This window comes from Tupaia chinensis, unplaced genomic scaffold (genome assembly GCF_000334495.1).
Source record: "Tupaia chinensis unplaced genomic scaffold, TupChi_1.0 Scaffold000354_1, whole genome shotgun sequence".
Taxonomy (NCBI): Eukaryota; Metazoa; Chordata; class Mammalia; order Scandentia; family Tupaiidae; genus Tupaia; species Tupaia belangeri.
In genome coordinates this window covers 3,737,023-3,761,610 of record NW_006159849.1, presented here as the reverse complement: position 1 = coordinate 3,761,610, position 24,588 = coordinate 3,737,023, and the positions used below count along the sequence as shown (strand labels likewise).

At 39.4% G+C, this 24,588-nt stretch overlaps 1 pseudogene; it reads right to left on the bottom strand.

Moving 5' to 3' along the window:
* Positions 1-1,199: 1,199 nt before the first annotated feature.
* Positions 1,200-1,753, bottom strand: LOC102476346 (M-phase phosphoprotein 6 pseudogene; annotated as a pseudogene).
* Between the last annotated feature and the right edge of the window lie 22,835 nt (positions 1,754-24,588).

Below are 24,588 nucleotides of genomic sequence, written 5' to 3'. Positions count from 1 at the left end.
TTTTTTTTTTTTGGTTAAGGGAGAGGAAACATACCCCTCATTTATTTGCTGGGTACAAAATTAAATGACATCAGTAATTCCCAGAAGTCCTAGGAACATTATCTCCAGACAGAAAGACACACTACACACACTTCATCCCACGTGTTTCTGTGCTTGGTATTTTGATAGTGTTCAGATTAGGAGCTGATCTCGTCAGTGGCAAATCCCACTGGTCTATTTCATAAAAACTGATGATTGTTCCTGACCCATAAAAGGCATTTCTTATGGTTCAACGAATACATCATCATTTCTAAATGGATGGTTGAATTTTTAAAGTTACTATCTGGATAAAAATTACATTTTGAATTAGACTAAAATGATTCTTTGAAAATATAATAGAAAAAGCATATAAAACAGAAGTTTAGGATACAATTTATTTTAATTAAGTAAATGCTTTAAATGAAAACCATACTACCATTAACTGACAATGACCAGGTAGCACACAGATAATAAGGCTGGAGAAGCAGGTTTATTCTTGATATATTTACATATAACATGGCATTTGATTCCGAAGTCTATGTATGAATTGGCTTGGCCTGATTAACAATTTAAAGTGAAATATAAACATAAGGGCAACTTAACCATGGACATTAATTTACGTGAGTCTATTCAAGGTCGATGATTGTATTAAAAAAAAGTGAGGTAAAAAAGTCTATAGAAAGCAACCCTAATCCAAATAAAGGTGGGTAATTTTTTTCCCTTTCATGATTGCATTAAAAAAAAGTGAGGTAAAAAAGTAAAAAAGTCTATGTACACCTGACGGCGAGGGCTGAAAACCCACTCTTGATGACTACCATTCAGCAAAGGAGTATAACATCCATCACGCTTCTGTTTCAAAAACAGCATGCTTCACATAGAAAAGATATTGAATGTTGAAGCGGGGAGATTAATGTCTCTGTACTGACTGACATGCACGGCATTCCCTTTTGAAAAAGCAATGTAATACACTGTAAAGTTATATGTAATCCAATGTAATATAAAGAAGATTATGATGATAATAAAAAATTAAAAATTAAAAATTAAAAAAAGAAAAACCTAAATTAAAGTTTTTTGAAAAAAAACAAAGAAAAACCTAAATTAAAGTTTTTAAAAAAGAAAAAAATAAAATAAATGAATTAAACAACAACAAAAAAGCATCTTCCAAAGTCGTACTTTTTTTTTTTTAACAAGTAAACATTACAGTACTGATAACTTTAGAGACACCAGCAGGATGAACTCCAAAATAAGCCGCCAACTTTCACCAGGCATCTTTGAAGCCATGTCGTATGGCATCCATTTGAATCCTGGGGTTTTAAGAACATCTTTTTTGGTTTAATTGGTTTTATGTCTCCATTTTCATCTTCCTCATAATTGACCTGGCCTCTCTTCTTGACAAACTTTTTTCCAATTGTCCCCACCAAGGTCTCATATCTTCTAGCCATTTCTTCGTCTGACACATCAAGCTCCATTGTTTCATTTTCAATGTCTTCTTCTTTGTTCTTAGCATTCATCTGCAGCATTAATTTCTCAACCTCAGGATTAAATCCTCTGAATGACATTCTTCTGTAGAGAAGATCTTCACATAACAAGAAACTCTGTTCTTCTATTATGAAACTCTCTTTCTCTTTAAGCTCTGGCAAATCCAAATACCAATGTTCTTCATTAATGATTTTCTTTTCTTCCTCTTCTAGTTGTTTCTTGGTTTCCGAATCCAGTCCCCTTTGCATAAACTATACTTAGCCCTAGCTGAATAGCCATGCTGGCTAGGGTACCCTCAGTGCAATACTCCAGGCTTTCTCACAGGGCCTCCAGTCTATGCACACATGTAGTGTCTCCCTACAGCCGTCCTGGTAGTTCAATTTTTCTAATCAATGACTAAGCTTCTAATCCAAATAAAGATGGGTAATTTTTTTCCCCTTTCATTTGCTTCCAACATCCAAGTAAGTCTCCCGGGATCAGCTCTTTTAACCACTACATATAAGACTGACCCAGGCAACTAAATTTGGCTTATGAAATAATTAAGTTTCTCTGTTGGTCAAGATGGGCACAGTTATGCTGTAGTAACAACAACCACTGGAAGTGACAAGAGAAGGTTGAAAGCAAGGGTCTTGGATGGAGCATGCAACCAAGTGGCTACTAGGCAGTGGGACAGACATCGGTATAGCTACAGACACCACAAGTTCCTAACTTAATCTGTCATTCTTCTCTAGTCATCCTCAGATTCTGATCCACACAGTATCTCTAAGAGGCAGCCTCCTGTCCTGTGCACTAACAACTTGTGTCCTCTCACTCACATTTGCTTCCTCTCCTGGCAGTAGGAGCTAGTGTGAGTATCAGCCGGCAGAGGCAGTGAGCTGTGGGGGGATGGCATCCTCCCAGTTTGCATGTTCTCTCACCACACTGATTTCCAGGCACTGACCTGGGCCTGGGCCAGGAAGCAGTGTGGGGGTGGGGAGTCTCTTTCTGGCAGGCAGAGGATGCTGAGTTTTCAGATCTGAAAGAGATCCCAATTCATCCCAGTGCCACCAATGACTGATAAATGCCCAACTGCAAAATCTCATGGGCTGGGTGTGCAGAAAGGTCCTCATACTCGAGATGAGCCCTGAGTTCTGGTGCTTGTGGTCTCTGTATGAGGCCACACATAACATCACAGGGGCATGCTAGCAGGCTCAGCCATGGATGGCCATGATGCAGCGCTAACCTGCATCCCTTTCTGGCCACACTGACTGTGGTGCTCTGTGAATTGAAAACACACAAATCCTGGAATCAACCCTCAAATAATCCAGATATGCACATCATATTCATTCTTGAAAATAGCAATATTTACTGCAATTACATTGCTTCCTTTGGACATTTTTTCATTTGCCTTAACATTATGAAGCATCAAAATCTGAAACTGGCCTTTTGCAATATGTGAAGGTCTTGCTCACATTTCTTAATTTTGTGGGCAACCTGGTCTCAAGAATAGGACATTGTTTCATAAGCCATTGATTTATTCAGATTTTAGATTTCATTTACCTTTTCCAAGCTACATCAAGAAGTTACTTAATAAGCTGGGTCTATTCCCACAGAGAGGCATTGAGGAATATGAGGCAATTGTCTGAGTCATTATAGCTCTAAAAACTGTTCATCTTAAATGTGCCAGTAATGGACACAGGATAACTATACTTTTAAGTTATCTGGATAAATTGCATCAATTCTCCTGTCAATTATGATAAATAAATAAATTATACAAATGTGTACATCATAATTAAATAAAATTTTCATGTTTCAGAAATCATATTTATAAACAGCTTCAATTCTTCTTGAAAATAATGTACAAATGCTCTTGGATATACAATGTAGTATATACAGTGAAGTTATATCCCAATAAACCCATCACGCATTGAAAATGTTGAAAGTTGAACATGCATTTAATATATCTAACCTACTGAACATCAAGCTTAGCCTAACCTGCCTAACACGTGCTTAGAACACTTACAGTAGCTAACAGTTGGGCAGAATGATCTAATGTAAGGGATGTTTTATAATATAGAATTACATAGCTAAGGTAATTTACTGAATACTATAAGAAAAGTGAAAAACAGAGTGGTTGTATGGGTACTCAAAGTATGATTTGCACAGAATGGGTATTGCTTTTGCATCATCATAAAGTCAAAAAACTTAAGTCAAACCATCATTCAATATGGGATCATCTGTGATACAGACCAAGTTCACAAAAAATTCTTGTGCTTTCTTTCATATTCTATTTTCTAGCCAACATCTGCGTTGTTGAAGTGTTTGACTTTGCAATGTGCTTAACCCCATCCCACCAGCTTAAAAATGAAGGGAATAAGATATGGTTGTGCTGAGTAAATGAGAAATTATCACGTAAAGTGCTTAGTACACAGGGTGTTTAGTGTTTAACAAGTGGTAGCAATTGCTTTTATTACTATTGCATGGAATAATTTTTAGATGGAAGCAGCTCTAAGGTAGAAAAATCATTTCTAGAATAGAGAATAGAGCCTACATTGAATCTAAACATACTCTCTTTGGAGTGACTGAGAGATCCAATATCAACATCAGGGTGGGTAATGCAGCAATACAATTTTCTGTGATGAAATTGCTTGCTTCAGCCAGAAGGTGGGAAAAAAGAATAGAATGAAGCTGTGCTGACTTTCTATTGCATCCAGTGTGACATATTTGTGAGTACAAAGGAAGAGGAGGGCGTGTAGTTGAGAACAGAGGATGTGCAGACTTTAGAAACAAATGGGGTTTGGTTTGAGTTTCAGACTTTCTTCCTTCCAGCTACATAAAGTGGAAGATGACAGTGATTCTCTCTTCACTTCGGTAACCCTCATGCATAAAAAGGTATTGCAAGTCCCTTGGGGAGTACAGTCACCCCAATTTAGCTAACATTGATGGGCCTGTTGTAAGAATAGCCAACACGGACTAAATACAGATGGTCCTTGACTTTATATAGATTGACTTATGATTTTGTGACTTTACAACGGTGCAAAGTGATACAACCATTCTGGTTTTCACTTTCAGTATGGTAGTCAATAAACTAGGTAAGATATTCAATAGTTTTTGATTGAATAGGCAGTATTTTAGATAACTTTGCTCAACTGTCATATAAACTAGGTAAGATATTCAATAGTTTTTGAGTGAATAGGCAGGAGGTTAGATAACTTTGCTCAACTGTCAGCTAATTTAAGTGTTGTGCCCATGTTAAAGGTAGGGCAGACTAAGCTATAATGCATAGTAGGTTAGGTGCATTAAATGTATTTTCAACTTATACTATTTTCAAGTTACAATAAGTTTGTTGGGGGATAGTCATATTGCAAGATGAGGAGCATCTGTGCTTATTAAATACATACATGAATGACTGTATTTCATTGTTACAATTAGTACTACAGTAAGACAGATAAAGGCATAAAAGGGAACCCTACATCTAGTAAGTGCCAGAGCTGGGTTTTGAGACTGGGACACTTCCAGAAGCTGTATTCTTAACAATTGGACTACACTGGCTCTCTTGGTGAGTGAATGCCGGGTCAAGTACCACGGGCCACAGAAGTTCTTCCCATGGGAAATCATTGTGCCTCTCTCCCACACATTGTACATTCCAATTAGGTTGCAGTTAAAGGTCATTCCCTTCACAAAGTCTTCTAAGATCACCTCAGCTACTCAGCCCTTTTCCTCTATTGAACCGCTGTAGTACTAAAATTCTAAAGAGATTGATGGCTCAAGTCTCTGAGGCAAAAGCATTCTAACTATTAGACAGGAAACACACAAATTTGGTACTTAAATCACCCTACCCCATAACAGGTGGAGGAAGGCAGTCTCACTGCAATGGCAGAGGATAGGCTTCTAATCTGATATGGCGCCTGGCAGAAAGTTCAGTGACTTCTGAAATGAGTGGATTACTCACAATGTTTCAGAAGTTTACAAAGGCTAGGATGATTTTTTTGGCCATTAGTTACAAATTAGATCATTATCTTTATTTTTTTATTTATATTTTTAAATTTCATTTTCTTTTATACATTCAATCACATTATTTGGCTTACAAAGTGAATATTTCAACAGGTGAACATTTCTCCCTAGTCCAGTTGATAAAACTATAAAATATCTTCAATAGGGTAATATCACTAGGATGAATTATTTTTGACATTTTAAAATTTATAAAGGAGTTGATGATTCTCTGACACACCGATCTGATATGTGTCTGATGGGAATTACAACCAGTTTATGTCCACATAGAAAACTCTCATTGACTCTCAACAACTGAATCTGTGAAACATGAATTATCTCTGACCTTGACAGGATTATTAGAGCCAGGATTAGGGGCTAATGGTGCCTAGGCAGCATGCTGCCAGGACAGTGAAACTTGGACATCTCCACAAATAAAGGAACAGGCAGGGGCTACAACTCAGTCAGTGTGCTGACTTGACCCATTGTTCATTAGCCTCACAGTCTAGCCAGGGTTTATCTGGTTTTAAAATATATTACAAAGTTTAGGGTTTCTTTTCTTTTTACAAATATTTATTTCTTTAGAGATAAAGAGAGAGAGAGAGAGAGACAGACAGACATACACCTCTAGCTAGGTTTTCACATCATGGTCTAGTGGAAACACTAGCAGAAGACTAGAGAATGGAGAGAGAAAAAAATCTGAGTCTCCCATTTCTTCCTTACTTTCATTGCCCTGTTCTGGAGTTGGCTACTACCTTTTTTGACAACAATTGCTGTTAGGCAGCTGCTTTCTTCATGGCCTTACATCTCAACTCTTTCCTTTCCTCCCCTTAAGAACTAGGGATATTAATGGCTTCCTACTGTTGACAGGTCCTGGGGACCTCACCATTTCTTGTATGTTACTTTAAACCTGGATTTCCCAACTTCAACACTGTTTGGTCCAGATAATTCTTGGTTGTGGGAGGCTGTTATAGGCATAGCAGGATGTGAGCAGCCTCTCAAGCTTCTATCCTCTATGTTCCAGGAGCAACCACCCCAGTTGTGACAACCCAAAATGTCTCCAGATATTGCCAAATGTCCTTTGTGGGGATTGGCCCAAGTCCTATTCCAGGTGAGAACTACCATCTTAATCTGATCCACATTGTTGTCAATGGTCCTTACATTTAAAAACACATCCTGGGGACCAGCAGTTAGAGTAATGGCTATGTCGCTGGACTCCCACATAGCCAACTGCGTTTAGAGTCCCAGACCCGGTGGCTTAAACTCACGCCGGGCGCGTGTGCGTGCATGCCCAAGATCCCGAGAGGAGAATGGAGAAGGGATTGCGGTGTGGCCATCCCCCCTGGGGGGTGATTTCTCGCTTTCTCTCTGTCTCTCTCTGTCTGTCTGGTGAGCACACGTGCCCTATAGCAAAAACCTCTCAAAAAAAAAAAAAGCGAAAAAACAAAACAAGAAAAAAACCAAAAAAACAAAACAAAAATAACACATCCTGGGACCAGCAGTTAGCCTAATGGCTATGTCGCTGGACTCCCATGTAGTCGAACGCGGTTTGCATCCCAGACCTGGTGGCTTAAACTCACGCCGGGCGCGTGTGCGTGCATGCCCAAGATCCCGAGAGGAGAATGGAGAAGGGATTGCGGTGTGGCCATTCCCCCTGGGGGGTGATTTCTCGCTTTCTCTCTGTCTCTCTCTGTCTGTCTGGCGAGCGCACGTGCCTTATAGCAAAAACCTCTAAAAAAACCCCCAAAAAAACACATCCTCAAATATTCCTATTGTGTTGTTCATTTTCTGTCAGGGCGCTGCTGAAAACAAAGATAAATAATACTAGAATACGTGGAACTTATTTATTAATTTAAAACATGAATTAGGGGAATATTTTGAGACATGGGATCCAAGACAGAAAATAACATGTAAAGGGTCTTGGTAGTAGAAAGCTTAGTAGCACCTGAGAGCAGCTTTGAGTTAGAAGTATATGTTTTATGCCTCACATTAGAGTGCTATGTGAGGCTGTTTTGTGAATGGGAGTTGGCATGTCAAATGCATCCTCTAGAAAATAGTGTAATAGTCTTAAGATTTGTTTTCTAAAGTTGATACTGTGGATTATTTTTGTGAACAGCCTGATGTTTGGGAGCTGTTTCCCTCAAAATAAAGAAATAAAGAAGTCCCTATTAAACCAGGAAGAAAAAAAAAGATATTTGCAATGATACAATAGTCACCGGCAGGTCTAAATGGTTGCCACCTTGAAGCTATGGGAGTTTTTTTTTTTTTTTTTTTTTTTGGAGAGATTTTCACTGTAGGGCGCGTGCGCTCGCCAGACAGAGACATAGAGACAGAAAGCGAGAAATCACCCCCCAGGGGGGATGGTCACGCCGCAATCCCTTCTCCTCCATTCTCCTCTTGGGATCCTGGGCACGCACGCACATGCGCCCGGCGTGAGTTTTAAGCCACCGGATCCGGGACACGAACCGCGGTCGACTACGTGGGAGTCCAGCGACATAGCCATTACGCTAACTGCTGGTTCCCGAAGCTATGGTTTTGAACTGAGGTACAGTGCAGGGAAGAGGCACATGGTCTAACACCTTGGTTGCATAGTGACTACAACCGATGCTCAAGGTGTAGACTTCTCAGGTTCAAATCCTAGCTCTACTGTATGATAGTCCTGTGACTTTAGCATGTTACTACCTCTTAGATGGGGCCTACACAGAGTTACTGATATCAAATTGTTGTTTGCTCACTTGGAAAATGGGTTTAGTATCTCCTCATATTATTGTGAAGATTAAATGACATAATATGCATACAGTGCTTAGCATAGTGACAAGCACAACGTACAGTTGCAATAATAATCACAATAGGGTTATTTCTGAATCACATACACATATACACACACAAATACCAGGTAGACAGGTATTAACTGCACCAAAACATACTATAAGGCACATAGTTATTAATCATAACAAATACGTTAGGCCTGATTGTTACTTTTAAAATATTTAAAATGCTATTTAATGACACATAAATGTGCACACATGATACCGATTTTAATAATGTAATCAACCATACTGGGTCATCAGAAAAGTCATGATGTATTTTTCTCTGTTTTTCTAGGCAAACATGCATCATGACTTTCCCAATGACCCAATAGAAGTATTAAATATACTTCATACATTCTATCCCACTGCTTAGATGTAATTATTATTAATATTAGCTTGACATTATAATGTTGCCACTTTTGTACGTTAGAAATAGTCAAGTACAGTATTACATAGTTTGATCTAAAAGTTCTACGAGTTCTAATTTTCCTCTATGTATTTATACATACTTATGTTTACACATTCTATGTCAGTTAAAAATGTGTCACATAACTTTGTTTACTAACAATGTGCTTCGTAAGTCTTTCTCTGTCTACCTAACTTTTTTACGGTTGGTAAAGTATTCTAATTTGTGAGTCAACCAAAATTTATTTAGAGCCCATTTTATCAATGTGAATTTTCTAACTTTATTGCTATATACAAACTATGATGCAATCAACAACTATTTCATAAATATTTACACACATGGCTGAGCAACCTCAGTAGGATGGAACCCCAGAGCAGAACTGAGAAGTCAAACGGTGTATAGACTTAAAATCATGACTGATTTGCCAGTTTTTACCCTCTCATTGGTACAAGAGTGCCACTTTTCTCAAATTCCCAATAGTACTATCTTTTTTTTTTTTTTGAGAGGTTTTCGCTATAGGGCGCGTGTGCTCACCAGACAGACAGAGAGACAGAAAGTGAGAAATCACTCCCCAGGGTGGATGGCCACGCTGCAATCCCTTCTCCTCCATTCTCCTCTAGGGATCTTGGGTACGCACGCACACGCGCCCGGTGTGTCCAGGTCCGGGACGCGAACTGCGGTCGACTACGTGGGAGTCCAGCGACATAGCCATTACACTAACTGCTGGTCCCCCCAATAGTACTATCTATTGTGAGGCTTTTAAATATTTGCAAATATTATGGGGTTGGAGAAAGATAATTCATTGTTGTTTTAACTTGCATCTCAGTAATTACTAGCAACGTTGAACATCTTCTTATGTGTTTATTACATTTTTGCTTTTTTTCTGCTGTGAATTGCTTGCTCATTTCTCGAGCTCATTTCTCTATTGGGGTATTTGTCTTTTCATATCAATTTGTAGAAGGTCTTTGCCGATTATGGGTTATACATCCTCTGTTGCAAATATCTGTCACTTGTTTTTAAACTTTGTTTATGATTACTTCCATCAGTTAGAAGTTACAATTTTTATGTGATCAAATATGTCAGTAGGTTCTTTGACAGCTGTGGGGGAATTGAGCCTCATATTGAGAATGCTGAGCATTAGTTCCAGGGGAAATATAGGAGCCCAAGTCCTCATCTTAGAGTCTGGGTACTGACTTGAACTGAGGTCTTTGCGGTTTTTCTTTTCCCTTCATGTAAATGGTGGTATGTTTTTGCTGGGGAAATAAACTACTACACACACACATAATCAAAACTTAGAACACTAACACCTGTTCACATCAACTGATTAAACAGAAAGAATGGAAAATTCTAGTCTCACAGCACTTAGTCTCACTAAAGATACACACTCACAATGTTCTCTGTGAATGTAAAATTTCAATTAGGAATAATGAAAGAAAGGTGTTTATGTACCAATCAAAAGTTACTGTGTGCTCTGTAGTAATCTATTGATAATCAACTGCTGAAGACTGTCAGTTTGTGAGTAAGATGCTATTTTTTTCTATTATTCTTACTATAAGGCATGGAACTATAACTCAGTGATAGTGCATTACTTTCCAAAAGTCACATGACTGGTAAGTGGCAAAACCAGAATGGAACCCAGGTATTCTAGCTTCAAGTCTAGTCCTCTTCTCAGTATTCTATAGACTGCTGGTTATAGAGAGTCTAGAGGTGTGTGTATGTGTATGTGTGTCTACAACTTTTATTTTTTTATCTCCGTGCCTATGTTTGTGTCTATATACAGGGTGTGTGTCTCCATATGTTTGTAAGTGTACGTCTATGTGCATGTGTGCACTTGTATATAGTTTTCCATATTACCTGTGCCTGTGTGCACACAAATGTGTATATACATGTCTATGAGCATCTGTATATCTTTGCACATGTCTGTGAACATGAATGTATCTGTGTCTTGGAGGAGGAGACCTAAAGAGGACACAGTGTATAAGAACTCAGAATGAGAAGAAGGCACAGAATGAACTGGCATATTATCTAAAAACTGTAATTTTGTGTAAAAAAATGACTATATGATAGTTTCAGATTTTAGCAGCAGAATTTTTCTTTTAGAGAGATTTTTGCTATAGAGTGCATGCACTCACCAGAGAGACAGAGAAAGACAGAGAGATAGAAGGTGAGAAATCACCACCCAGGAGGGATGGCCACACTGCAATCCCTTCTCTATTCTCCTCTCGGGATTTTTGAGGATGCACGCACATGCACCTGGTGTGAGTTTTAAGTTGCTGGGTCCAGCTACAAAACCATTATGCCATCTGCTGGCCCCAGGAGAATTTATTTATTTATTTTGTTTTTAGAGATATTTTTTGCTATAGGGCACATTTGTTCACCGGAGAGACAGAGAAACACAAAGCAAGAAATCACTCCCCGGGGGGCTGGTCACACTGCAATCCCTTCTCCTCTATTTTCCCCTTGGGATTTTGTACATGCAATCACACAGGCCTGGCATGAGTTTTAGGCCAACAGGTCTGGATTTGAACTGTGGCTGACTACACAGGAATCCAGCAACTTAATCATTATACCATTTGCTGGTCCCACCAGCAGAAGAATTTATAAACAAGATTAAAACTTTAAATCTCGATCTACCTTTCTTTGATTTCCTTCTATTTATCTATTTCACCTAGTCAGAAGCTTCAGATAAAATGGGCTCTTAGTAGAGCAAGGAAAATAAAACAGAAGTACTAGCTAATTCATGTTTGTCAATAGAGGTAACCTACAGGCAAATCTGGAGGGACTTTAAGCTAATATAGCTGATATACCGATTGAGATCATCTTTGATGTCAGTGAGGATTATTTCTATTGCTTTATGGTAATCGTGGTTTATAAGATTATATTGTTACTGTGTGGTTGACCTGGTTGGATTTGGTGGGGTTATCCCATCTAGTTCCAGGGGAAATATAGGAGCCCAAGTCCTGGTAGTGGGTAAATGTATGTACTTGTTGGTCATCCACCCAAGATAAGGAGGGCTCAACAAGGTAAGTACGGGATGTCTGCCTGTATATGGTAGGCCTGTCAAGCAAAGCCAGTTACAGGGAAAGCTCAAGTAGGAGAGGAGAAACAAAACATGTATTTCACGTCTACCAGCCTGAGGGTTTGACATACCTTATATCTCCCATCCCTGGATGGACTGGTTATTTTTGAATTCATACATGGAAATGAGGTAACCTTCTTCTGGCAAGCTTCTCTGCATCTTTTCACTGTGCATGAGTCAGGGGCCCCTCTTCTGGGGTTCCAGATTACTCTGTAGATTTATTTGTTACCACATTTACCTCCTGGGTTCTAATATCCCTTCTTACATCTGAACTGTTCCCTATGCGCATCTAATTCAGCTCAGTATTTCTAAGATAGATATTACTCAGTAATATAATAATAGCCAGCTTTTATTTAGTGGGTTTTACATCCCAAGTTTTTGAGTTTTTAAAAAGTTTATTCATTTATTTCATCCATGAAAGAGAAGGTTAGAGACAGAGGGAGAAAGACAGATATATTTAACAGGGTCTTCACACTGTGATCCACCCCTAGCTTCAGTCAACCTGGATCATGGACACGTGCATATACCTGGCATTCACATGGAGGCCTCAGGACATGAATGAGGGACCTTTCCATGGAAGCCCAGTATAACAGAGCATTGTGTCACTGCTGCAACACCGGCTGGCCTCCAATATCCCAGATTTGTGTATACACATATTTAGTTTTCACTAGAATGTCAAGGGATACCATTAATGTCCCCATTTCACAGGTGAAGAAACAGAGACATAGAGTAACGTCACTGAGGTTAAGTAACTAGCTCAACTTCTCATAATTAGTGACAAAGTTGGGTTTTGGATTTAGGCTACCCGGATCTTACTACACACTCTTACTATGAGTATTTTGCTATACAGATGTAGCAACAAGATTAAAAAATACTTGTTAAGTAAAAGAAAGAATGACTTATTTCATCCTGATAATGATCCTTCAAGGTAAAAGAGCTTTAGGAGAAGAAAAACACAGTCAGGAAGACGAAAAGTAAGGGTCCTGACCCACACCTATGAAACCCATGTTCTTTCCAGAATTATAAGTAATACTAATATCTGGCAGGGATATTGGTGAGTCAGGCCCAAGGGGAGAGTAACGAATCTCCCTGGCATGTACATTTGAGGAAAAGTAACTAGAGGGACAGGTTAATGAAGACATTTGGGTGGTGAAAACCCAACCAGGCTAGGGATAATACTCTGTGTTAAGTCTTTCAGGAACTTTCAAGGCTTGCTTGTTTATTTAAACTGAAGAGGCCAAATCCTGCTATGGTTTGAATGTGTGCCCTAAATATTCATGTGTTGAAATCTAGTTGCTGTTGTGGTATCAAAGGAACGAAAACATAGTAAGACTATGATATAAGCAGCAGAGCCTTCAGGAGGTGATTAGGGTTTGATAAGGTCATCAGGATAAGGTCCCTATTTTTCAATCCTGTTGGTTTTATATAAAAAGGAGAGAGACTAGAGCAGACATACATTTTCTCTCTTACCATATGATGCCCTGCATTGGCTCAGGACTCTGCAGAGAGCACTATTAGCAAGAAAGCCCTCACTAGTGTAGGCCCTTGACCTCAATCTCCAAAATTGTGAGTTGCATAAAACTTTATTCTTTATAAGTTACCCAGTCTGTGGTATTCAGTTATAGCATAATACCATGCACAAAAGCAAATCCAGAATGGAATTTTTCTGGGAGATGTTTTAGAAGAATGGGATGATGATGATAAGAGAGAGGTCCAAACAGGCTGTGCTCAGATTCCACCTCCATATTTTCCTATCTGTGACCTTCAATAAGCTAGTAAATGTCTCTATACTTTATTTTTGAAGTGGGACTAATAAGACAAAGTATCTGCCTCATAGGGTTGTTGTGAGCATGAAGCAGGTCCAATCACTTGAAGCACTTAGAATAATCCCTGGCATATGTAAGCATCCAATAAATTTTACTATTATATTCATGCACCCAGGTGATATTTAGAAAAAGCATCAGATTAGGACTCAAGCAATTGGGTCCCAGTTCCATCTCCCTCAATCTGTGATTTTAACAAAACAGTTTCCTCTTTCTATTCTGATTATGCTAATAACCAGTGGGTTGAGCTTAATAACTCCCCACTTTCCTGGTATCTAGGATTCTCTATCAAAAAAGTCTAAAATGAGCTTCTGATCTTCTAGGTTAACACAGAAATGCAGAAATCAGACCTGTGACAACAGCACTACTCCAAGACTGTCCTAAGCCTGCCCACATTGAACCACAAGCAGGAAGCTCTGTCCCTGAGAACACCACACAGAAAGCCTGAAACCACAGTCACTGTCCTGAGAGGGATGCCGGCTGGTGGAAATTGGAAGGCCCTAGTGTTATAAGAGAATGGAAGAAGCTACACTGAAGTGAGGAGACCTCCTAACACCTTGTTAACTGGTTGTCTGAATTTTCTAGGTAGATTATCACATCACCTATAAATAATTACTAATGTGTCATCTTCTTCCCAAGATTTATACCTCTCATTTCTTTCATTTTTTATAATGTTGTCTACAAACTTTGGCACTAAGCAAACTTGTCCAGCTTAAATGGGATGCCTGTGTTTAACCATTAGGTGTGCTTTTTAGTGCATATGGCAATGAGTATTCTTATCACATTTAAAAAGATCGATTCTGTTGGGTTGTGGGGAAAGTCATGATATGCTTTTGCATAGAACAATACCCATGACTTTCCTAAGGACCTAATAGTGCTAATTAACTATGAGTTCTTGTGTTTGTTTGTTCTTTTTTTTAAAATTTTTTTTTGAGAGGTTTTTGCTATAGGGCGCGTGCACTCGCCAGACAGACAGACAGAGAGATAGAAAGCGAGAAATCACCCCCCGGGGGGATGGCCACGCCACAATCCCTTCTCCTCCATTCTCCTCTCGGGATCTTGGGCACGCACACACACGTACCCGGCATGAGTTTAAGCCACCGGGTCCGGGACTCGAATGGCGGTCGACTACATGGGAGTCCAGCGACATAGCCATTACGCTAACTGCTGGTCCCATTGTTTGTTTGTTCTTAATGAGGAGAATGTAGTCGGCCACAGTACTTCAGAAAAACCAGACCATGAAGATCGACAGATCAATCAATCATCTGAGAGGTCGATATTTTAAGGAACTGGCTCACACCATTGTATAGTTTGGAAAACGCAAAATCTGCAGGGTAGGTTAGCAGATTGGAAACCCAGAGAAGAACTGTCACATGAAGATAGTCTTCTAAGGAAATCCTTCCTCCTTTGGGGAGGTCAGTCTCTTTTCTTTCAAGGCTTTCAACTGATTGTATGAGTCCTGCTTACATTATGAAGGTAATCTACTTTACTCAGATTTAAATGTTAATCTCATCTACAAGAAATATTTTATGGAAACATCTAGAATAATGTTTGACCAACTATCTGGATTTCTTAATTCAGATGACACATAAAATTAACTATCACAAAGACAGAGTTAACTGTTATCAAATATGTTGTATGTATTATCTGATTTTCTTCCTATTAATATAATTTTAGTAATAGATTTTTGAATATTAAATTTTCCTTGCATTCCTAAGAGAACTCACACTACTCACTTCTTTTCCTTTTTTAAAAAAACTTCTTTGTTTATTTAATTTTATTTATTATTATTATCTTTTAAAAAATTTGCTGTAGGGCACGTATGCTCACCAGAGAGCGACAGAAAAAGAGAGAGAGAGACAGAGAGGGAAAGGGAAAAAGCAAGCCCCCAGGTATGGGACCAAACCGCGGTTGGCCATGTGGGAGTCCAGCACCTCAATCGCCATACCACCTGCTGCCCACCCCCCCCTTTTAAAAAGATTTTGCCTCAGGGTATTTGCGCTTGCTGGAGAGAGATAGACAGAGACAGTGAGAAATCACCCTCTTGGGGGATGGCCATGACACTCTCCCTTCTCCTCCTGGTATCTTGGGCAAGCACGCACATATGTCTGACAGAATTCGCACTATCCTTTACCCACTAGATTTCCAAATATATTTTCTTTAAAAATTATTTAATTTTATTTATTATTATTTCTATTTTTATTATTTTTGAGAGAGATTTTTGCTATATGGTATGTATACTTGCCAGAGAGACAGAGAGAAACAGAAAAACAGAAAGAGAGAAATTATCCCCCAGGGCAGATGGCCATGCTACAATCCCTTTTCCCCAGTTCTCTTGGGATTTGGGCATGCCAGGTCCAGGACTTGAACCACAGTTGACTACATGGGAGGCCAGCCATGTAACCATTATAACATCTGCTGGTCCCTATTATTTAAAAATATGTTAAGGGGCACTTGCATTCAACAAAGAAAGAGAAAAAAGAGAGAGCGAAAGAGGGAAGGAGGACATAAGAAAGCAAGCCTCTAGATCCATGACTCAAACCACACCGGCCATGTTGAAGTCCAGTGCCTCAAGCACCACGCCATCTGCTGGCTCTCCAAATATCTTTTTTTTAAAAAAGAATTCTTTTATTTCATTTATTTATTTTTTAATTTGACTAGAGACAGAGAGAGAGAAAAGAGGGAACGTGAGAATGCAACCCACCAGGTCTGGGACTTAAACCATAGTCAGCCATGTGGGAGTCCAGTGCCCTTCACAACCAAACCACTTGCCAGTCCCTCCAAATACCTTAAAAGATTTAAAATAGCAAATTTTGGCAAGAATGTTGGGACATGGATATACAACAACATCTTTTGACCTGTTGTTCTACTTTTTTCTTTATATTCTCAAAAATACCTTTGCGGGTAAACAATGAGGCATGTGCCAGGCTGTACATTATAACACTGCATATAAAATTTAAAAATATAAATAGCCAAGTTGTTATTAGGAGGAAGATAAATGACTGAACTATGAACTATCTAAGAAATAGCGGCAGCTGTCAAAATTAATGTTGCGTCTATATAAATATATCTGCTTAAAACTCTACAATACATTGATATTTTTTTCTAACCCAGTTTCAAAATAATCATTACAAAATGACATCATATATTTTAAAATATCCAAATTTTCATGTGTACATTGTGATATAAATGCAAAGGAAATCATGTAAATTGTACCTGCCATCCTGATAATAATTACTACTTCTGGAGGGTATTATCCAGGAGGACTACTACTTATCTGTGCTGTTTGCATTTTTTATAGTGAGAAGGTACTAAATCTAATACTGAAAGTTAACAATTTATACGAAAGTCTTTCATTTTAAATATTAGAATTTAGTTTTTAACCCTGATATGCTAACATATATTAAAAGACCCATTACAAAATAATTTACATATTTTAAACTGAAATTTATATTGAAAACTTAAATATATGATTCCTGCAATATTTCTTTAATCTAGAATGTATAATGTCTCCTTGCTAAACTTAAAGTGAATGTACTTTAAATAAAGTCTGATATGGTGCTTTGATAAGAATTTTCCCTTAGTGTGCATAATGCAAAGAGATACGGGGTCTAATTTTAGCTCACATGATAGTAATTTGAAATGCAAAGATATATTACTCTTTCATAAAATGTTAGCTATATTACAAAACAATCCCCAATGTACTAGGCACTGCGTCTCAGAATTTCACAGTAATAACCAAGGGAAAGTTTTAGAAAGTAATAACAATATGATTTAATAAACATGGCTTCATATAAAAAACTAACAAACAAGTGGAAATATTTCTTTATAATTTCATTAAAGAAGCCAAAATGTCCTCTAGGCAATCAAAGGCTGAAAATTATCTTCAGATACTTTTATTACACTGATCAATAACGAATATAGCTTTTATGAGATGGTTTTTTGCTTTTGAGAGAAAACATATAAAAATAAAATGGCCTCACACTTGCTTTGGTACTTATATATGAACTGAAGCTAAACTTTCCTTTAAACATAGAAAAGGGAAGAAAAATAAAATAAAAGCTTTGCCTCATTGTTAAGGGCACTTTTCTTAAAAGAATAAGTTCTCAGCCAGCTTGATCCCTGGACCTTCCTACAGTGGCTTAAATCTGACAGAAAGCAAGCTTCTCTTGAGATAGAATATGATTTCTCTTTTACTTTTTCATGGCTCTCAGTGGAGACCTCCCCCCCCCCACTAACCCCATTCTTTCCATCTAGAATTCCCTTCAAAACCTCCTATTTTACACATCATTGAGTTAGTACCCAAATCAGCTGGCTTTGTGCCCATGCTTGGAAGAGTCCTTGTGGGATTTATTGTTCAGTTGTTGCTCTCTTAAATTTATTAATAATTTAATATTTAAACATGGACTTTGTTAGTAAAGCCTGATAGAAAAGTGGAGGGTGTACGTGAGCAGAGGAGATATATAAAATAGGAGTTTTTTCCATTCCTTGTTGCCCTATTTGCATACAGTGCTTAAGGTGTCCAATGAGCACAGAATTCTAGTCTGTGATGCTTAGAAGCTCAGGGTGAGTGAGTACAAATCCTGTATCTGAGAAGAGAGGCACTGATAGTCTGGAGAGGCCATGCTTTCTGTTCTACCCAGAACTTGACTCTAACACAGAAAGCTGGAAAGCTGTTCTAAGAAACGATGACAAAGGAACCCTAGCGCATCCTTTCCGATCCATTTTACTTTCCTGATTAGCCAATCACTGGAGCTTAAAGAGATGACATAGAAGAAAAGGGATAGGGCAACCTATACTTCCTTTTCCTTTGGTCCTTCCTTATTCATCAATAAGCTAAAGGTAGCATAGGCTAGTACAATGTGCACATATGAAGAAGGGAAGCAAAAGAAAGCTCCCTCAGTTTGTGCATTTCCACTGTTTTGGTAAGAATGAAATATGCATGCAGGAGGGATCTCTGAAATATTAGTAGCAATATGAGTTGTCTCTGAAATATGAGTGACATCAGTGACTCTGCATATGGATTAGATGCTCTTAAATCTGGATTTCAGGCTGACATTGCACAGAATAAAGAGGAATGGTAAAATTCATGCAAATAATTCAAATTTCATTTTTTCTTAGGACGTCATTAAAATAGCACATATAAAACACCATGACAAGAGACCTAAAAAGAAAGAGAACGCTTATATCTAAGTACCATTAATGACATTCTTTTCTTGCCTTTTGAACAAAGGACTTTAGGTTTTCATCTTGCATTACAAATTATGCAAATCATGTAGCTAGCTGGGGCTCAGATGCCTCACTTGAGGCTGTCTTGTTCCCAACACTGCCCTTGCCAAATTAATTGCTCCCCGTCTTTTCTTTCCAATTATGTTTGGACTGGTGTTTAGCACTTCAGTTTGCCCATGCTGCTTGGAATTAATGACTGTGCACTTACCTGTAGCTTCTGCTAGCATGCTGCAATTTCCCCCAAATGTCGCTTGTGGGTCACCTACATCAGCATCACCTGGGGTGGTGGGGTGGCTCTCAAAGCAAGTTTCCCTCAGGTAGGAAAACCATTGTTATGGGACAGTGATTCTCCAGATGTGTTCTGAGGACTAGTAGCATCAGTATCACCTGTGATCTTACTAGAAATGCAAGTTTGAGGGGCTCACCCCCCATCTCAGGAGGTGGGAAGACCCACCCACCAACTGGGTTTTAAGCAATCCTCCAAGGCATTTTGCTGCATGCTGGGATATTAGGAGCACTGATTGAATGGGAAGAACATGAGCTCCTGAAGCAGCTAGACTTGGGTTTGAATACTGGCTGAACCTCCTACTACCTTTCTGACCTTGGCCAACCTCTGTCCGTCTGAATTCAAGCTAAGAACTTGAAATGAGGGAAGAAAACAGAATATCTGCAAGTGCAGGTGTACAAGAGTCTCTTTTGTTTAGAAACATTTCTTTGCTTTCTCTGTCTTTGTGAAGAACAAGGAGAAACCTAATCTGAATACATCGAATGAATTTTAATTAGATATTTCACTAAGGCTCCCTGAGAAATGTAGAGAGAGGGTCAGAACACAAGGGCCTATTGGAGTGAGGACCTGAGTTCTGCCTGGAGTCAGCTGTGGGAAGTGACACCCTCTCTAAGGCTAGAACCCAGTGAGCTGTGGAGTGAGTCAATCTAGTTCACTGGACTGATAATGGCAGAATCTCACTCCCTAATAGGGTCACAATGAAACCCACCATGTCCGGATGCTGCTTAGAACACCTTTCTTGGAGGAGAAAACAAACAGGGAAACACTTCCAGACAGTCTCTAGCTTCTCATATCTAGCCACTTTCATTTCACTGAGATACAAGAGAACCCAAAGCATGGTTTTGCCCAGATAGGTAACAGCCCTTATTTTTTGCCAAGTTTATTTATTTCTCTTTCAGGAGAGAGAGAATGAGCTAGGTAATCCTAGCAGGGTCTTCATACCATGATGCACCCCCAGTCTCAAGCAGCCAGGATCATAGGCATCCATGTGCCCAGGGTACACAGGGAGGTTACAGGACTCAAACCTGGGACTTTCTCCTGTGGGTTGAGCATTACAGCATTGCATCACTGTTACACCACCAGCCGGTGCCATAGCCTTAATTGTGATAAGCTCTGAGTCATTCAGTTTAATCATATGGTAGAAACTGGAATGTCAGGGGGAATATAAAGAAGTTCCTCCTATGCTTTGAATGCTCCCTATTTGTGTGTGCGCGCACATGATATGCGTGATTATGGGTGTTTGCTGTCTTATTACTTGTTTCATTATTATTTTAATATTCTTTTATTTATTTTATTGTTGTTTCACTATTTTAGTTACTATTTGATTACAATACCAAAACAACATGCCAATTTCAGAAATTTGATGTCTGTTTTACATAACAGTGAAAGATAAATATTGATACTGGCATTTTATATTTTTAAATGTTTTCAGAGTTTATGAAGTAAAAAGTAAAATAAGTACTGTTAACACAATAGGGTCTTGTGTTCTTAAGTGTTGTCAGAAAAATGCAAGTATTTGACTACTTAATATGTAACAATTAAACATCTTTCACAAGTAAAACATAAATTTGGTGGGGGGCTAGGTTAAGGTGCTGGATCCCACATGGCCCACTGCACAGTCCAAGTCCTAGACCTGGTGGCTTGCAAAATACATCAAGTGCATGTTTGTGCCCCAAATTCCAGGAGGATAATGGAGGAGAAGGGATGGCAGCATGGCCATTTCCTGTAGGGAGTGATTTCTATCTCTCCCTCACTTTCTTATCCCTTCCTCTCTCTCTCTCCCTGGTGAGTATATATGTCCTATAGAAAACAAAACAAAGCAAAACAAAACAAATACAAAACCTAAAACGAACAAGAAAGAGGCCTGCCTATTAAACATATAGTTATTCCAAAACTCACACATTAGCAGTAAAATTAATTAAAGTATTACTCAAAAATACCATGTGAAACAAAAAGTCTTATGTACCCTGGAAAATTAAATATTACACTTTCAGTTTACTCCCCCAATTCATTATATCAAATCTACTTTGGTGGAAGTTGTTTCCCAGTTGTTGATAGATTCTTGACACTTTGTAAGAAGGATGTATAGCAACATTAGAGTTATAGGCCAACTCCAAATATTTTCCTCTGACTGAATATTTTCAGATATTTCCATCTCTTATTTGGCAACTTTGAGGAAGTATTTTTGAAGAGCTCTTTCTTCTCCAAGATCTGCCATCCTGTTATCGACCGGCAGCTGTAGCTTTGTTTCAAACACAGCCTGCCTGCCTTTGCCTCTCCTAGCATCCTCACGTATGGATGGAGGATCTGAGGCAGTTACCTACATCAATTTCGATTCTGTCATGTTTATATCCTACTTTTTCAGAAAGTCTCTGAACTACAGTATGAAATATTCCTTGCAATAGAATCTTGGCTTTATCGATTGTCGTTCTCATTGTCCTCTTGAGAATTATGAAAATATAGAACGCTCCCTAAATGAGTGCAGTTTTGTTGGATTTGGAATTTTAATGCAGTGAATAATTCTCTGGGTATATCTCCAGTTGTGAAAAATTCTGATTTAGAATTTTAAAAAATATTTTTTAAGGTCTTATGCTCAGGGCCAGCAGATGGTATAGTGGTCAAGGTGCTGGACTCCCACATGGCAGACCCCAGTTCAAGTCCCAGACCAGGCAGGTGGAAAATCATGCTGGGCATGTGTGCATGCATGCCCAAAATCCCAACAGGAGAGTGGAGGAGTAGAGACTGTGATGTGGCCATCCCCGCTGTGGAGTCATTTCTCACTTTCTCTCTCTCTCTGCCTCTCTCCAGTGAATGCATGTGCCTTATGGCAAAAACCTTAAAAAAAAAAGTGTTCTCAGAAAAATGCAAGTATTCGAATACTTAAAATGTATGCATTGCAGTTATTTACATAAATAACATGTATACACATTAACACATTCGACTAATGTTTAGTTAAAATTCCTGTCTAGGGACCAGCAGATGGCACAATAGTTATGTCACTGGACTCCCATGTGTCTGACTATGGTTCAAGTCCTAGACTTGGCAGCTTAAAATTCACACTGGGCGCACATGCATGCATACCCAGAATCCCAAAAGGAGAAGGGATTGTGGTGTGGCCATCCCCCTCTGTCTCTGTCTCTATCTCTCTGGTGAGCACATGTGTCCTGTGGTAAAAATTTCTCTAAAAAAAAAAAAAATACAATTCCTGTCAATTCACAGAGACATCTCATGAGGATGTGTGTGCAACATGAAGTGTAGAGAAAGGGCATTTCTTCTGAGAACAATTCCTATGCTTTCTAGCCACAGGACACATTTGATTGGCTTATAAGAATGTTCCCTTTATGACCTCAACACATTGGAAACTCCAAGGTACTTAGCCGTCTTGGACTCAGACAAGTGCTAAAATGTTCACTGCAGCCCTCTCTGGCCTTGGAGGCAGGTATGGACTGCACTGAAGTCCTCTGGGGAGTGAAACATGCTGGTTCTCTCTTCCACTGGCCCACTCTGAGCCCCCAAACCACTCAGGAAGCCTGCCCACCCCCAGCAGAGTTGAACTCAGGTTGGGAGCTCTCAGCATTCTCAGCCTCCTGTTCACAACATGGCTCCAGACAGCTTGACTGTAATCAAGGAATACACACAGAAAGTTAGGAGGCCAGCTGAGTCGGCAATACAGATTCTGAGAAGACCTAAGGAGGGTTCTTTCGGTGCTCCCACAGAGCCTGCATCTGTTCCTTTGCTCCATATAGCCGAAGTTTTGCAGAAAAACCAGCAACCATTTTCTAGCTTTCGTTCCTCTTATCCCTCCTCTCCATCCACTGGAGGCCTGATTGCTGACCACTCTGGCCTCTGTCCTAATTTCCAGTGAATATCTGGCCAGCAGAGGATGGTCCCACATTTTTTTCTTCATGATAGCCTGATCATACAGGGTGATCTCTGGCAGCTGAGGAGCCTAAAGAAGTTGCTTGTTCAGCAGATCAAATCAAAAGCAGATGGAGAGAGGAAGTTCAGGGCTAAGGGGCCTGGTGATTCTCCGCAACCCGTTCTCCTCTGGGAGGCTGGAGCCTGTCCAGAATGGCGCACCTCCCCGAAGCTATGGCACGCTTTCTGGCTTTGTAACCGCTATAAAGGATTCTTTCCCAATTGAACTGGTAACAACTTAGAAGTCTGAAACCACAGTATGAAATAAACTGGAAAAAATTAGGGCCCATATGAAATTTAACTCAATAAACATTTATGTATCATTTTATGTCAGATTTTATATTAGAAGCTAGGATATAAAGACAAAAAAAGAAAAACCCAGACGTCCAAGAAGCTCACACTGATGCATAAATATTCACATAGCAGTTAATGAGAGAGATGCTTTGGAACAAAGAGGAAGCCAGACAAGGCTTTAGGTGTCAGGCACAAGGACTTGACCTTGGCTGGGTCTTTAAAGGTCAACAGGACCTCACCAGGGAAAAGCTACCTATACAGAGCATTAACAGGGTCACAGATAAGGTCCAAGGACAACCCTTACTGTGTTTAGCAAATAGCAGGAAGGGCCAGCAGTTGGTGTGAAGGTTAAGGTAGCTGGTTTCAACCTGGCTGACTGAGCTGTTTGAGTCCTAGACCCGGCAGCTTGGAAAACATACTGGGCGCATGTGCATGCAGGCCCAAAATCCTGAGAGGAGAATGGAGACAGGACTGTAGTGCATTCATCCCCCCAGCGGGGTGATTTCTCACCTCTTTATCTCTGTCTCTGGTGAGCACACGTGCCCTATAGCAAACCAAAATAATATATATTGGGTTGTCAGAAAAGTCATGCTGTTTTTTTCTATGCAAACACACACACACACACACACACACACACACGCACACACGACAGGAAGCATCGCAGGGTTGTGTGTATATGATTTGAGCAGGCGATGAATGACTCAAAATAAGGCTGGTAAGTGGGACTTGACTTAACTGCAAAGAGCAATGTCTGTCTCCATGTTTGTCTGGGGTTAATGGACGAAAGCTATCCCGAGATTTCAAGCAGAGAAATGCAGCAACAGCTTGTGTTTTAGAAAGTTCACTTAGGCAATGCGAAAGAGAGAAACATCAGCAGAGGAGAGAGTAAGAATACCAAGAAGGAGGAGACAGGATGGTTTGCTCAAGGGAGAATAAAACTGAGGAAAGACTTGTTTTATGAGATGGAAGAGATCTGAATATGCTGCATGCTGAAGGTCAGTTTCCATTGGAGATGGAAAGACTGATGGAACAGGGGAACGTGGATATAGTTGATATAGCATTTTTACCCATGCCACCCTAGCATCCTTTCATGTAACTACATGCAATGTGTTGGCACTGGTAGCTTTGTAAATGAACACCCTAGATATTCAATGTCCTTGTTTAACAATGCAAGAAGATAATGAAAAGATAGCAGAAGTCATTAGAGAAATGACTTCACTCAGGGTAGATGGATTGCCATGAACTAGTTTACCGAGCCAGGGTAAAATGATGAATGA